General features: G+C 38.4%; 1 protein-coding gene and 1 pseudogene across 2 annotated transcripts in view; both read left to right on the top strand.

Moving 5' to 3' along the window:
• TMED8 (transmembrane p24 trafficking protein family member 8) overlaps positions 1-16,996 on the top strand; it is a 41,552-nt gene that overhangs the window by 1,678 nt on the left and 22,878 nt on the right. The window lies entirely within an intron of this gene.
• LOC138920674 (large ribosomal subunit protein uL11 pseudogene) lies at positions 7,307-9,024 on the top strand (annotated as a pseudogene).

Raw genomic sequence — 16,996 nt, 5'->3', positions numbered from 1 at the left:
TGTAGTAAATTAAAAATTGATGGTATGCATTTAGCATTATAGCGATAGAAATTGTAAGCATAATTTCTAAAAGATTAAGCAAATGAAAACTCAGAAAGTCTCATAAACATCTGTTCCTTGCATGTGTCAATATTTATAAATTAAAGAGTGTTTTTTTTTTACTTCTTTAGATCCTTGTTTGCTTATGGCGGACATACTCAAGCATTTAAAATAAAAAAGCCTTGAGAATAGTCCAGCATATGTTGGAGGGGAGTGGGATTGTCTCTGAGTGTGTCTGTTCCCCTCCCCGATTCTGACTGGTTCCTGCGTTCACTTTTTCTCCTCAGGATATTGATAGAAATACTATGGTTACTTTCTTCCTCTTGCCCTTAGAAAGCAGGGTGAGTGTTGATTTCTTTTTATGTCATATAGGGGTTTGTTATTGTAGCCCAGAGCAAGCTCTTCCCCTTGAGGTACAATTTGTTGCTAATAAAATAGCCAATAAAATAGTAGTAATGATAGCTCATGTTAATTGAAGGCTTACTCTGTGCAGAGTGTGGAAATTTACTTGTATTGTCTGACTTGATCCTGTCAACAGTCATTTCTTCCCATTTTACAGAAGAACACACTACAGCCAGCCGAGAGAGCTTAATTTATTTGCCCAGCTTAGCTGTGGAGTTCTTACTGTCTATTTGAAATTGTCACCTTGCTGGGATGAAGTTTACAATTGTTTATTTTTATTGGCCATTAATCGAGCATTGGTACTCCAGGGCAGGCGATGGTCTTCGCCCTCAAGGGGTTTTTAATTTGGTGAGATGGGAATACCACAGGAACAAAAATCAGCAGTTCAAAACATTATATAATTGGGTGTCTTTTATTACAGTTCTTTATGTACTTAGCCCCAAGAAACCTCCTTGAGGGTAGGAACAGAATCTGTCTTGTCTGTTTATCTCCTAGAGCCCTTGATGTTGTGTTGTGGAGGTTCTGTAAATATTTGCTGGATTGTGAGACCAAGTCTCAACACAGAGACGTGGAGGAGCATCAGATGAACATGAGGAACTAGGGTTGAGATGATCAAGAATGTTCTTTGGGTTAACGCTGTGGTTCTCAACAGGGAGCGATTTTGCCTCCCCCAGGGGACATTTTGGTTGTCACAGCTCCGGCGGGGGTGGGCGGGGAGAAGGGGGGTGCTATTCCTGACATCTAGTGGGTAAAGGCCAGGGATGCTGCTAAACGTCCTGCAGTGCGCAGGATGGCCCCACAGTGAAGAATTATCTGGTCCCAAATGGCAGTCGTGCTGCTGTTGAGAGACCTTGAGTTAGAGTTAGGCGGGGTTTCCAAAGCAGAGTGGAAGTCGTGCATTTGGCTTGGCCCAGAGTTGTCTAGGCTTGGGAGTAAACTCAAAAAACTGCTTCAAATTAGGAGTTTGGTTGATTGGATCCTTCTGCCTCCTTCCTCTAGAAAATGATGCAATGAGTGAGCATTAGAGGCCTAAGACAGAATGAAATTAGAAGAGGTTTTGACCATCCTCTCTTAGAGGGAAGACAGTAATAAGAAATGGGGTTGGCCATTCAGTTGTTGTTGAGTTAAGGGGTTTGATTTTTCAGTGTATCTTATTCTTTCAAAGCAGGAATTTGTAATTGTCCAGAATAACCATAACTTGTTTTTTAAAAATATTCTCTGCAGAGAACACCTTTTGAGAGTCTTCATGTTTGTTACTTGAGGTTTTGGTGATAAAGTAAGAAAAGTGTGTATGTTCTTTTGAACTAAGCTCTCCAGTGGTCATAGTGTTCTTAGTGTTTTATGAACTGTAATTGTTTTTAATAGTCTTACTTGGGGCACCTGGGTCCTTCAGTCCCCATGAGAAGGGAGATAGTGCTCTTTATATAGTGAAACTCTTGAGGGATACATGTTGCATCACTTAAAAGCAGGGCTTTTTTTTTTTTTTTTTTTGAAGTTTAGGGAGCTTTGGGGAAAATAAAGGGCAACGTCTGTTACGGCTCTGAAGTCAGCAGAGCTTGGTTTGGTGTAGATGACCCTGAGAGCTATCCATGCATTGAGACGTTAAGGACTAGAAACAGGTCAGGTGAATTTGCTCATGATTCTTACGTAGGACTTAGAGCAGTGCAATAAGTTTTTCTGCAGTGATGGAAATGTTGCATATCTGTGACTATTTCAATTTAAATTAAAACTTAAAAATTGGGGGTTACCATATTGGAACAAAAGAGTGGAAGTCTGTGCCAAGAGCCCTTATGTTTTTGGTTTTCCATGTAGTTTTATGTCACAATGGTATAAATCTGTCTGCCTGTGGTTATTTTTTTCTTCCTGTGGTTGTGTTTTTATGGTGTTGAGATAGCCAGTTAGTCCTGAAATAGCCAGTTACTCCTGAGATAGCCAGTTAGTCCTCTGATAATTCAAACCATAATAGTACAACCCAAGGTTTCTAATTTGAATGACCACTTAGGAGCATGTCCACTCATAGGAGCTGAGAAGAAATTGGATCACCTGGTCTCTGGATAAGGTTGGAATATAAACTTAGCCAGTTTCTTTTTAAGCCTCTTGAGCCTGTGACCACATAACTTCCTTTTGGTTCCTCTGCTCTTGAATCTGTAAGGCCAGGCTAATTATCTCTTTGCAGCCTGTTTAGTGAAGGGGAAGTCCCATGAGATCTGTTCTAGAGAACTCTGACCTGATATTCAAATACTTAGAAAAAACCTGCTTTTTGATTCTCTTTGTACAGAAAGTACAAAATTCATAGTCAATTTAAACTGTAGCGTGATTAGAATGTCTGAAACTGTATTCTGGTAACACAGAAAGAAAACTTCATATTTAAAAAATTGTTAAATACAAATAAGCCATTTTAAGAAAGTTTCTTTTCTTCCCCTTCACCTTTGCTTTAGAGGCCATCAATTATAAATTGAGTTCTTCTGCTTTTTTTTTTTTTTTTTTGAGGAAGATTAGCCCTGAGCTAACTGCTGCCAGTCCTCCTCTTTTCTCTGAGGAAGCCTGGCCCTGAGCTAACATCCGTGCCCATCTTCCTCTACTTTATATGTGGGATGCCTACCACAGCATGGCTTGCCAAGTTGTGCCATGTCGGCACCCGGGATCCGAACTGGCGAACCTCGGGCCGCTGAAGCAGAACGTGCGAATTTAACTGCTGCACCACTGGGCCGGCCCCATAAATTGAGTTATTCTTGAGCTTCCATTTTCTCTTCTCCATTCATTGTTTCAAGACTGGCCATTCAGGTACCACAGTCATGATTTTTGCCACGTTAGAGAATACATTCCAGTATTATTTGGTTATTGTATTTTCTTTAAATTGACATTTAAAATTTTGATTCATTCTAAATAGTATCCATGATATTACTAGTTTGATATATCAGTTTTTCCTTATACATGTTAAAATAAATACACACCAATGCTGTGGCATCATGCCATGCTGTGATGGCGTCCCACATACTAGGTGGAGGAAGACTGGTATGGATATTAGCTCAGGAACAATCTTCCTCAAGCAAAAAGAGGAAGATTGGCAACAGATGTTAGCTCAGGGCCAATCAGTCTCACCAAAAAAAACACCAAAAAACACCCATACCCATAAAAATAAAAAAAAAAATTCCCACATACCATCTAAATTTGCAAAATTTGTCCTCGTTTCTCCGATCTCTTCTAGGAATACTTGTAGAATTGGTCTGTATTTTGCTGACATATTAAAAGCTGTACTATAGAAAAATTGGCTTTTTCTGTATAGTCGGCTAAATTTCCCTAAATAAATTTAGGATACTAAGAAGCTGTGTTTGTGTGTGTTTTCTCTCTCTTTAAAATAGGACTGCATCTTCCACACTTTATTCTTCTAGAAGCAAACTTATATATTTTTCTCCTTTTCTTACTTCCTGCCTCTCTGAATCCAGTTACAAGTTGTTTTACTAGTAGTTCTTACATAATTTAGTGTATACGTCTAACCATAAAAATCAAAAGCAATATCTCTTTTCACTTTTTTTTCCTGCATACATTCAGCTGTTAAGATGCTATGAGAAGTGGCTCTTAACATGAAAAATGCTCACCCTAACTTGTAATAAGGGAAATGGAAATCCTAACTACTCCGGGTAGTGCAGTATCTCCCTATGTTGGTGAGGGTGTGCAGAAACAAACACTTCCATGCATTGCTGATGGGAGTGTAAACTGGTACAAATGCTGTGGAGGGCAATTTTGTCAGTATGCATCACAATTGCTCTCATTGATCCAGGAATTTATCCTATAGGTTGATTCATGTGCCTGTTTAATGACACAGGCACAAGTCTATTATGGCATTGTTTGTAATGGCAAAAGATTAGAAAGGACATAAATATCCATCAATAGGGAACTGGTTAAATAAATTATGGAATATCCAGCCAATGAAATATTAATCAGCCGTAGAAAAGAATGAGGAAACTTTTCATATACAGTTATGGAAAAGTCTCTGAGCTATAAGTGGAAAAAACAGTGCACAGTAGTATGTCTAGTATGCTCATTATTTGTGTTAAAAAGAATATATAATGTGTGTGTATATACACACACTGTTTTTACGTGTGTAAAGTATCTCTGGAAGACTACACAAAACCTAATAACATTTGTTACTTTTGGAGGTGGGGACCGAGATGGGAAGAAGTTTTCACTGTACAGTCATGTGTTGCTTAACAAGGGGGATCCATTCTGAGAAATGCAGTGTTGTGCTAACATCATAGAGTGCACTTGCACAACCTAGATGGCATAGCCTACTGCACACCTGGGCTGTATGGTACTATCATATGGGACTGTGATACACAATGATACACTCTATGGTGTGTCATTGACCGAAATGTTGTGTAGGGCATGAATTTTTTATGCTTTTTGAATTTTCAATAATGTGGATGTATTACTTATTCAGAAAAAATACACACAAAGGTGTCATGAGATTCTTCACTGTGTTTATATTGTAAGTTAGAGCCGTTCTGTACCTCTCTGTTGCCTTTCTGTTCATCAGGAACTGACCTTTTCTGTTTTTTTTACCCCAAATGAATTTTTTATGAAATACAACTTGTAAATCTCCTAAGGGATTCATTTTATGTTATTCTTTAAATCCACAACTGTCTTACATCATTTTTGTGCTAATTTCATTTGTCTAAAAATTCAGCCTTATTGAAGTCTTTGTTAGGATCTAAGCAAAAGGACAAGTCAAAGGGATATAGGACCACTACTTAGATAAGCTGATACTGTTAGCTAATGACAGAAAGAGGGGAGTTTTTAAACTTCTGTTTTGTTTCCGTTTTATTCACTAAGGTATCTTCAAACTGAAAAAGGTAGAGAGGCAATGTAGGTTTCCGTTTTGAGTAATGGCAGACTAGGTAATTGGGATCAGTTCTCCCAATAGGGACAATTAGAAAATAATTGTCGGAATATAAACATCTGCTTAAAGGTCCTGGAGAGCTAGCCAGATAATGAACAATTACCAGACTATGATCCATCTACGGACAGAAGTATAAAGACGAGGTTCAGGGACAAGAGTCTATTTTGGGGCTCCTTTCTCCTCTGAGGGCATATACTAGATACCTGAGGGGGGAGGCTGAATGGCAAGGCTGTGAAAGTGCCTCTCCAGACTAAAGCATCAGGGATAAATGCTCAGGACAATCAGGTAGTGGGAACCTTAGTGAACCCCCCCTTCCTCTGGGTTAGGACCGTGAAAGGCCACGTTCTAGAAGTAAGGGTAAATTAGAAGTCGGCCATTGTAGGGACTTCAGCTCAGCTTCAGAAACATCCAAATTCATGAAATTAGATCACGGTGACCCCAGGGTGCTAGTACCCCCATGTGTGTGGAAGAAGCAAAGACAAATCTCTGAAGGATCTTTGTAGGCTTCAAATTATTTCTACAGACTCACTCTGTGAGAACAGTGTTTGGCACATATCAAAAATGACCAGGCATGTGAGAAGAGACGGTGTGAACAAAAATCAGAGGAAACAACAGACAGTAAAAATGGATCCATAGGGGACCCAGATTTTAGAGTTACCAGATATAGGCTTAAAAATAATTATTATGTTCAAGGAAATAAAAGACAAGTTTGAGAAATTTGGCAGAAAGTTGAAATTTATAGAAATAGAACCAAATAGAAATTCTGTAATTGAAAAATACAGACGAAAATTAAGAACTCAATTGAGAGGTTTAACAACAGGTTTCTACGCTGAAGAAAGAATAGTGAACTGGAAGAAAGGTCAGAAGAAAACCTCCAGAAGGAAATACGTAAAAATCCAACAAGGGAAAATTTAGGAAAGAGAGAAGAGATGTAGAGGTTATGGTGAGAAGGTCTAACATTTGTGTATTTGGAGTCCTAGAAGGTGAGGAGAGCAAGAATGGGCAGAAGCAACGTTTGATGAGATAATAGCTGTGAATTTTCCTAAAGGAATAGGATTTACAGATTGAAGAACCCCCATGTACCCCAAGTAGGATAAATGCAATGAAATCCATAGTAGGTACACATTAAGTTACAACTGCTGTAAGAGAGAAAATATTAAAAGTGGCCACAGCAAAATTACAATTGCCTTCAAAGAAATGGTAATTAGACTGATAGCTGACTTCTGCACAGAGCAGTGAAAGCTACCTTATCTTTAGAATACTGAAAGAAAATAACTACTAATATAGAATCTTTTTAAAAGAGAAAAGAGTTTTCAAGAATGGAGATGAAATAAAGATATTTTCAGGCGATTGAAAGCAGAATTTATATCACCCGGAGACCTACACTAAAGGCATAACTAAATTCTTCAGGCAGAATCGGAATGATCCCAGATGGAAGGAAGATTGTGATTTAATCTCATTCATTAACACGGATGCAAAAACTCATCACCAAAATATTCGTAGACTGAATCTGGCAATATACATGACCAAGTTGAGTTTTTCCAGGAGTGCAAATTTCCTTAACTGGATAAAGCATGCCTACAAAAAACCTACCAGCAGCAAACTGAATGGTGAAGCTTGAAAGTTTTCCTCTTGAGATTGAGAATAAGACAAGAGTACCCGCTCTTACCACTTGCTGTTCATCATTTTACTGGATATTCTAGCTAGTACAGTCACGCAAGAAAAATAAAATACATGAGGATTAGAAAGGAATTGTGTTAAATCTGTTGTTTGCAGATGATGACTCTGTACATGGAAAATCCAAAAGAATCTACAGATAAATTATTAGAATTAATATGTTTGGCCAGATTGCTGGGTACAGAGCCAATATGCAGAATTTCACTGTGCGTGTATATATCAGCAATGAAGTTAAAAAAATAATATAAAAATATTATTTACCATGGAGTAAAGAAGGTTCAAACTCCTAGGAATAAGTCTCAGAAAATATATGCAAAACCTTTATGCAGAAGACTATAATACGTTATTGAGAGAAATTAGAGAATATCTAAATAAATAGAAGGATGTACCATATTCTTAGATCAGAAGACTAGATACTGTAAAGATGTCAATTCTCCCTAACCTGATTTAGAGATAAAATGAAGTTCCAATAAAAGTCCCAGCAGGGTTTGGGTGGGTTTTTTGGGGTGGAATTTGACAAGCTGGTTATAAAATATATGTAGAAATGAAAGACCACAAATAGCAGAGATACTCAAGTAAGAACAGGACAGAAAGATTTGCTCTATCAGGTATCAAGACTTATTTTAAAGCTTTTACAGAATAGTCTGGTAGCCCCTAGGAATAGAATAAAAGCCTGGAAACAAAATCTTTGATTTGCAACAAAGACTGTACCATGGAGTAGAGAAGAAAGAATGGTAAATGTTACTGGGACAATTGAGTATCCTGAGAGAAAAGAAAGAAGGAAAAGAAAAAAAGCTTGATCCTTACCTCATACACCATACCCACAAAAAAATCCACTCTAGTTGGATTGTAGATCAAAATGTGAAAGACAATACAATAAGCTCCTAAAGATAATAGACAAGAATATTTTCTTGATCTCAGTGTAGGGAAAGATATCTTTAATGGGATACACAGAGACTAATAAAGGAAAAGATTGATAAATTTTGATTACATTAAAATTGAGAATTTTGGTTCGTCAAAGCACACCATTAAAAGAGAGAGGAGGTGAATCAGAGTATTTGTAACACATATAATTGACAAAAATTTTGTATTCAGACTCCTATAAATAGTAAAAAGACAATCCAGCTTTTAGCTTTTGGCTCAGAGGAGGCTAAGGTGCAACTTTGTTTTTTTCTTTTTGAGGAAGATTAGTCCTGAGCTAACATCTACCACCAATCCTCCTCTTTTTGCTGAGGAAGACTGGCTCTGAGCTAACATCTGTGCCCATCTTCCTCTATATGTGGGACGTCTATCACAGCATGACTTGACAAGCAGTGAGTAGGTCCGCAGCCGGGATCCAAACTGGTGAACCCTGGGCCACCGAAGTGGAATGTGTGAACTTAACCACTGCACCACTGGACCAGCCCAAGGTGCAGCTTTCTTTGATTATCCCTAATCTGGGTTCAGCCAACGCCAGCCACCTCCACTATGCTGTGTAAGTTCAACCCCAACAAGGTCAAAGTAGTATACCTGAGGTGCACTGTTGGGAAAATAGGTGCCACATCTGTCCTGGTCCCCAAGATCAGCCCCCTGGGTCTGTCTCCAAACAAGTTGATGATAACATCGCCAAGGCAACCGTGGTTGGAAGGGTCTGAGGATTACAGTGAAATTGACCTTTCAGAACAGACAGGCCCGGATTGAGGTGGTACCTTCTGCCTCTGCCCTTATCGTCAAAGCCCTCAAGGAACCACCAAGAGACAGAGGCAGAAAAACATTAATCACAGTGGAAATACCAGTTTTGATGAGATTGTGAACATTGCTGGACAGATGTGGGAATAATCTTTAGCTGGAGAGCTCTCTGGAACAAAATCTTGGGGACTGCCCAGTCTGTGGGCTGCAATGTTGATGGCTGCCACCCTCATGACATCATAGATGACGTCAGTAGTGGTGCAGTGGAATGCAGTAGAATGACTTGAATAGGCACTTTACAAAAGAGGATTTCTAAATGGCCAAGAAACATGATAAGTCATCAGTGATATGCAAACTAAATGAGCATAAACCCACCAGAATGGCCCAAGTGAAAAATATTAAGATAACCAAGTATTGGACAGGGTACAGAGTAATGAGAATGCTCCTCAATGGTAACAGGAGTGCATATTTGGTACAACCCCTTTGGAAAATAGTTTGGTATTATCTACCAAAGTTTACCACTCAAATTTCTGTGACTCAGCCATTCCATTCCTAGGTTTATATCCAACATAAATGCATGCATATGTGTGCTGAGAGGCCTGTACAAGAATATTCATAGTAGCATTATTCATAATATGTAAAAACTAGAAATAACCCAAATTTCATCAACAGTATATTGATAAGTTATGGCATATTTATGGAATATTATACCGTGATGAAAATGACCAAAGCTACCCTCAACAACATGGGTGAATCTTCCAAACATAATGTTGAGTGAAGGAAGCTAGACTTAAAACGTTCTGGATCATTTCTCTTCACATAGAGTTCAGAAAACAGGCAGAATGAAGTAACACTGTTTAGGAATGCATATTTAGGTGACCCAACTATAAAGAAAAGCAAGGAAATGATTCCCGGAAGTTAGGATAATGGTTAATGAGGAAGGGAGGGGATAATGATGGGGAGCATCATGGGTGGGGCTTCTGGAGGGCTAGGAATGTTCTGTTTCTTGGTCAAGGTAGTAGTTATATAGGTGTTTGTTTTGTGATAATTTATTGAGCTGCACCCTTTTGTGTACTTTTCTGTATGTGTGTTATATTTCACGATAGAAAAGATTTAAAGGAGTCAGTGTGTAGTGTAGTTATTAAGAGTGCTAGCTTTGGATTACTTGAGCTCATATCACTTCTGTTCCTGTTTGCTGCTCATCTTGCGCAAGTTACTTGATTTTGCTGAGCCTCAATTTATTAAACGGTAAAAAGGAAGTAATAATAGTCTCAACTTCAATGGTTATGCAATTAGTGAGAGTCAGTGAAGATTCAGTAAGATCGTGCCTACAGAATGCTTAGAAGGCACTTCGCATATGGTAAGTGATCACCAACTCTTGGCTATAATAATAAAGATGATCAGAATGAAGACAGGATGTCTAGCTACTTTGAGTTCGGATTTCTGGACTCAGGCAAATTCTATCCAGATATTTTGGTCAGAGTTCTTGCTTAGAAGCAGTAGAAACTAATTCTGGCTGCCTTAAGCAGAAAGAGGGTTATTGGCAGGATCCGAGAGGCTCAGCACACTGTTAGAAGGCTGAGGAGGAGGCTCTAGAGGCTGAGCCCCAGCTATTGGGTCAGGGCTGTTTGGCTGCCGCTGGGTGAATTCTGTCTCTTGTTTCACTCCTATTTCAAATTCCTGCTGGGAATATTTTAGGTCCTATGCTTGTTCCCTAACTTCCTAGGGCTGGAAAATGATTCTCACTTCTGTTGTGTACGATTTACAATGTCAGTACCCCCCAGGAGGAGAAGGTCGAGTATTTGAAAGACAAAAGGTTGACAGAGGACTACTACCTCTGGGGTCCTGAAAGAACCTGCACGTGTAATTTTGTGCCATCTTTGAGGAGGGTCAGGGACTAGGAGTGAACCTATGTACCAGTGATCCTAAAGGGGAAGAGAGGTCAGAATCCAGAATCTGTAGACATTAAACTTGATACAGCTTTTCAGTGAACTTCTAGAATACATCACAGATGGTGTGTGAACACTTAGTAAAGAAAATAACGGTTGCCAGGAGCAAGCATGCACACACTAAAAACAAATTTGACCACCTAATCACTTTCTAATTGAGCCCTCTCTACTCTGCCTGAGCTATCACTATTAGGTTGTCACTGTCTCGTGAACTTCTGCAAAGGCCTCTGGTAAAATCCATCCTATGGACAGCTGCCATAGAATTCTACCAAAAAATACAACGTTGACCATGGCATTTCTCAGCTTAAAATAATTGATCCCCTGTGGGATAAAAGGCCCTTCACAGTCTTCCCTGCCGGACTGAAAGCGTCATGAGGGCCAGGAGTCTTTCTGCGTCAGCGCATTCTCTCCAGTACCTCGCCTGGGGCCCTGCACTTGTAGGGATTCACTCATACCCTGTGATGGGACCTGTGTTTCTTGGCTCTCTCCCTGCACCTTGCTATATGCACTGAACTGGTATGGTCTTTTATCAGTTTGTTTTACAATATTTATTCTTTTTTAATTTCTGTGAAATGCTTTTTAAATATTTCAAAAAATGTTTTCGTGTACAATACAATATTGTTAATTGTAGGGACAATGTTGTGCAGCAGATCTCCAGAACTTATTAATCTTCTATAATTGAGACTTTATTCCCATTGATTAGCAACTCCCCATTTCCTCCTGCCCCCAGCCCCTGGCGTCTGCCATTCTACTCTGTTCTGTGAGTGAGTATTTTAGATACCTCATGTAAGTGGAATCATGTGATATTTGTCTTTCTGTGACTGGCTTATTTCACTTAGCATAATGTTCTCAAGGTTCATCCATATTGTTGCATATTGCAGGATTTCCTTCTTTTTTAAGAGTATTATAATATTCCATTATATGTATATACACCGCATTTTCTTTATCCATTCATCTGTCAGTGGACATTTAGGTTGTTTCCACATCTTGGTCATTGTGACTAGTGCTGCAGTGAACACTGGAGTGCTAATATCTCTTCAAGATCCTGATTTAAATTCTTTTGGATAAATACCTAGAAGTGGGGTTGGTAGATCATATGATATTTCTATTTTTAATTTTTTGAGGAATCTCTATACTGTTTTCCATAGTGGCTGCACCGTTTTACATTCCCACCTGCAGTGTCCAAGGGTTCCAGTTTCTACACATCCTCTCCAACACTTGTCTTTGGGTTTTTTGATAATAGCCATTGTAATAGCTGGGTGTGAGGTGATATCTCATTGTGGTTTTGATTTGCATTTCCTTGTGGTTAGTGACATTGAGCATCTTTTCATATACTTGTTGGCCGTTTGTATGTTTTCTTTGGAGAAATGTCTCTTCAAGTCTTTAGCCCATATTTAATTTGGGTTAATGGGTTTTTTTGCTATTGAGTTGTAGGAATTCCTTATATATTTTGGAAATTAACCCCTTATCTGATATATGGTTGGCATATTTTCTCTCATTCCATAGGTTTCACTCTGTTGATTGTTTTCTTTCCTTTGCAGTAGTTTTTCAGTTTGATGTAGTCCTGCTTGTCTATTTTTGCTTTTGTCACCTGTACTTTTGGTGTCATATCCATAAAATCATCACTAAGGCCAGTGTTATGAAGCTTTTCCCCTTTGTTTTCTTCTAGGAGTTTTACAGTTTCAGGTCTTACGTTTTTAAATTCATTTTGAGTTGATTTTATATGATGTGAGATAAGGTCTGATTTCATTCTTTTGCATGTGGATATCCATTTTCCAACACCATTTGTTGAAGAGGCTGTCCTTTCCCGTTGTGTATTCTTGGCACCTGTCAAAGACCAGTTGACCGTATATGTGTGGATTGATCTCTGGGCCCTTATTCTGTTCCATTGGCCTATTGTCTGTCTTTATGCCCGTAATATACTGTTTTAGTTACTGTAGCTTTGTAATATGTTTTGAAATCAGGAAGTATGATGTCTCCAGTTTTGTGCTTTTTTTCTTAAGATTGCTTTGGCTATTCAGGGTCTTTTGTGGTTCCATATGAATTTTAGTATTTTTTTATTTCTGTAAAAAATGTCATTGGGATTTTGATAGGGATTGCATCGAATCTGTAGATTGCTTTGGGTAATATGAGCATTTTAACAACGTTAAGTTCCAATCTATGACCGTGGGACGTCTTTCCATTTGTTTGTGTCTTCATTAATTTTTTTCATCAATGTTCTGTAGTTTTCGCTGTGGTGTTTTTTCTTATCCTTGCTCTTGCTCATTCAGTCCTGTCTGCCTGCAATGCCCTTTTCCACATGACTTGGCCAAGTCCTGCTCTTCTTTAAGACAGATTAATTGTCATCTCTTTCAGGAAACCTTTTTTGACACCTTTCTTCCCTGAATTAGTTAAGTACCTTCTGTGTTCCTGTGATGTTTAGGGCATAATTCTATTCTAAATAACACCATTTTTATATTGCAGTTGTTCATTGATGAGTTTCTTTTCCTCTGTAGGCTGACATCTTTGGGGCACAAATCATGTCTAATTTAACTCTGTATTCCCAATATGGAATGCAGTACTTGACACACAGCAGGGGCCCAGTAAAGGTCTGTTGAATGAAGCAGGCAAAGTCGTTAACTCAGGATTCCCTTTTTGATGTGGTTGCTGTGTATATAGTATATTTTGATTTTGGTAAAACATTTGGTGAAGTGATATCTGAAGGGCAGATTCAGTGGGCTGCTTAAAATGGATAAATATCATAGTTGAGTGAGGAAGATAGATTAAACAGTTTGTATGGTATGACCTCATGTTTTTAACCAAAAACAAACAAACAAAGCATAAAAGAGTTTGTTTTGGACCAGCCCTGGTGACCTAGTGGTAAAGTTTGGTGCACTCTGCTTCGCTGGTCCGGGTTCAGTTCCCCAGGTGTGGACCTACACCACTTGTCAGTGGTTCACATACAAAATAGAGGAAGATTGGCAATAGACACTAGCTCAGAGCAAATCTTCTTCAGCAAAAAAGAGGAAGATTGGCAACAGATGTTAGCTCAAGGCGAATCTTCCCCGGGGGCGGGGGGGGGGCGGTGGTGCGAAAGAAAGAGTTTGTTTTGATATGAAATATCAAAGGACTGCACATTAAAACAGTAAAGCCTCATTGTGTTTTATCTATCAGATTGGCAAAGATTGTCAGGAATAGTGTTAGGAGACTATGGCAAAATGGTCACACTTATCACTGCTACTAGAAGTGAAATTTGGAGAAAAATTGGGCAATGTGTATATGTATAAAAGTCTTAATGTGTAGACAAGACATTTCAATTTGTCCTAAGGAAATAAAGTAAAAAGAGGTTATTATATGAAAACAATGCTCTAATGCTTTAAAAATGAGGAGTGTAAATTAAGATTCAGATACTATTCCTCACATGTCAAGCTCTGTCGTCAAAGGGAGGAAGCCGTAGGGAAGCAGGCACGTACATATTGCCGATGGGAATGTAAAATGATACAATCTCTGTGGAGAGGAATTTAGCTTTAGAAATTCTACTACTAGGAATTTATCCCAAAGACACCCTGGCAAAAATATGAACTGTGCTCAAGGCATTGTAGCACAATTTGTAACATTAATAGGCTGGAGATAACCCAAATGTCCACTGGTAGGGACATCACTCTGGTGTACTGATGGTCCACCAAGGTACAGAAGAATGTGTATTTTTTCCTCTAAGAAAAGGGGTAAAATATGAATATATGTGTATATATTTGCTTATATTTTCAAAAAGAAATAATGGCAGATTAAATTAAAAAGCTGATAAAAGTGGCCATCTGTAGGAGAAGAGAAGTTAGACTTCTCTGAATATTCCCTTTAAAAAAAAGTTTTGACTTTGGAAACATGAACATGATTTATATCAATATAAATGAATAAGTAATCAATCCAAAAGAATCTCAAAAAATCAAAACAAAATGAAACAAATGAGCCTTGTGGCATAACCAGAAGTTGGTGGCAAGACCACACATGGAATTATTAATTCAAGTAGTATTTCAAGTTTTAAAACAGTAAAATTTGAGAGAATATGTCCATTAGGATATATCATAGGGATAAAAATAACTGCAAATAAATCTTAACCTCAAATTTAGTAACCATATTCTTAGTAATAATATTATTCTTTTTTTGTTTGTTTTGTTTTTGAGGAAGATTAGCCCTGACCTAACATCTGCTGCCAATCCTCCTCTTTTTGCTGAGGAAGACTGGTCCTGAGCTAACATCTGTGCCCATCTTCCTCTACTTTATATGTGGGACGCCTACCACAGCATGGTGTGCCAAGTGGTGCCATGTCTATACCCGGAATCCGAACCGGTGAAACCTCGGCCACCGAAGCGGAGTGTGTGAACTTAACTGCTGTGCCACTGAGCCGGCCCCATAATATTATTCTTTTAAAACTATTATATTTACATTGTAGAATAAAGCAAATATGTTTTTATGTGGATATTATTAGGATCTAGGATTTTCCACAAAAGAGACCAAGAAATATAAAAATAAAATTAAATGTAGCTAAAATTCCTGAATTAGATTCAGTTTGAATTGGATTTAATCTGAATTGGAAGTATGTGGATGAATTCATGACGTGTGTGCGTGTGTATGTAAGTATATTTGTGTGTGATATTTTACCTAATTGTGGTCTCATGAAGAAGAACCAGTACTCTTTAGAGATGGCTGATTCCAGGTCTGGGGCAGGGCATTTATAAGGTGAGCTTGGAACTTGTCTGTAAACAAGACCACTGCGGTCACATTAAAAGGACACAGAAGCCTACTCTAAGGAGCTCCCACTGGCCAAAACTAGAAAAACTTGAAACACATAAAATATTTGTTAAAATCCACATATTTCTAACAATACTTCAAAAAATAAATAAACGGAGATTGCTGTGGTTCTCACTCAGTATTCTGACAATTAGGAAAGACTCAAGCCTTTATCCTGCCTTTCTTTTATGAATAATACTTGATGAGGGGAAGTTATTTTTTTATACAAGAATTTAACTAATAAATATAGAAAGTGCTAGAATTAGAAAAATCATTTTCTAGCCTCTAACGAAATGCTGGATCTATTTTAGACAATGGTTGTGAATGGCTGCTAAAGCCATTAGGTGACTTGGGCTGAAAACAAGAACCCAACGATCAGTCGTTACCCCATTAAAGTTGTGAGGACCACACACGATGTGCTTTCTGATGTGGTGCAGTGGGAATATTACATGCTCCGTGTCTGGAGTATTCTTGCGAGGACAAAACTGAACCAAGCCTCTAGGTCAACACTATCCAGTAGAATTTTCTTTGGTGATGAAATTGTTTCTGTGCTGTACAGTACAGTAGCCACTAGCAGCTTGTAACTATTGAGTACTTGAAATGTGCCTAGTGAGACTGAGGGACTGAATTTTACATTATGTTTAATTTTAATTAATTTAAATTTAGCCACATGTGCTAGTGGCTACTGTATCAGCCCAGCCGTAGATCTCCGACCGGTTTACAGGTAACACAGTGGACAGAAGAATCTGTTAAGGTGACACCATGAAAATGCAAGCAGCCAGATTCAGAATGTGCAAAGTCTGTAGGTCACATGATATTTTAATTTTTATTTCAACAGATATATTGTATGAAAAACAGTGGAGTGAAGATTGTTATAAATTAAGAGACTTAAGATACATATAAGCTAAATTTAGTGTGTGAACCTTACTTGGATCCTGATTCAAACAAACCAGCTGTTAAAAAACAATCTGTGAAACAATTGGAGAAATTTGAACATGGGCTGGGTTTGAAACGATATTAAGGAATTGCCAGTTTTGTAGGAGTGATAATGATATTGTACCTATGTTGAAAGTCTTTTTCCTTCTTTTGTTTTTTCCTGAGGAAGATCCGCCCTGAGCTAACACCTGTGCCAGTCTTCCTCTATGTTGTATGTGGGATGCTGCCACAGCATGGCTGCTGATGAGTGGTGTAGGTCCGCACCCAGGGACTGAACCCGGGCCGCCAAAGCAGAGCATGCTGAACTTAACCACTAGGCCACAGGGCTGGCCCTGAAAGTCTTTTTCTTTAGAGATATATTCTAAATGGATGTAATGATGTCTGGGCTTTGCTTTAGATAATGCACTGTGTATGTGGTGGTAGAGCAGGGAGGCAGAGGATGGATGAAACAAGATGTAAGATGTTGTTGAGAACATAGGTGACAGGTGCATGAGTCTTCCTTCCACTGCTCTCTAATTTTGTGTATGTTTAAAAATTTTTTAAAATAAGAAAGTTTTTACATAGTAGTAATTAATATAATTATAGTATATGAAGAATAACAAGGAAATAATTTACTCAAAATTCAGAATAGGGAGAGAGGTGATTGGGAAGGGGCGTT

Source organism: Equus caballus, chromosome 24 (assembly GCF_041296265.1).
Source record: "Equus caballus isolate H_3958 breed thoroughbred chromosome 24, TB-T2T, whole genome shotgun sequence".
NCBI lineage: Eukaryota > Metazoa > Chordata > Mammalia > Perissodactyla > Equidae > Equus > Equus caballus.
Note: the sequence above shows the minus strand (reverse complement) of the source record. Positions and strands in the feature narration are given on the sequence as shown.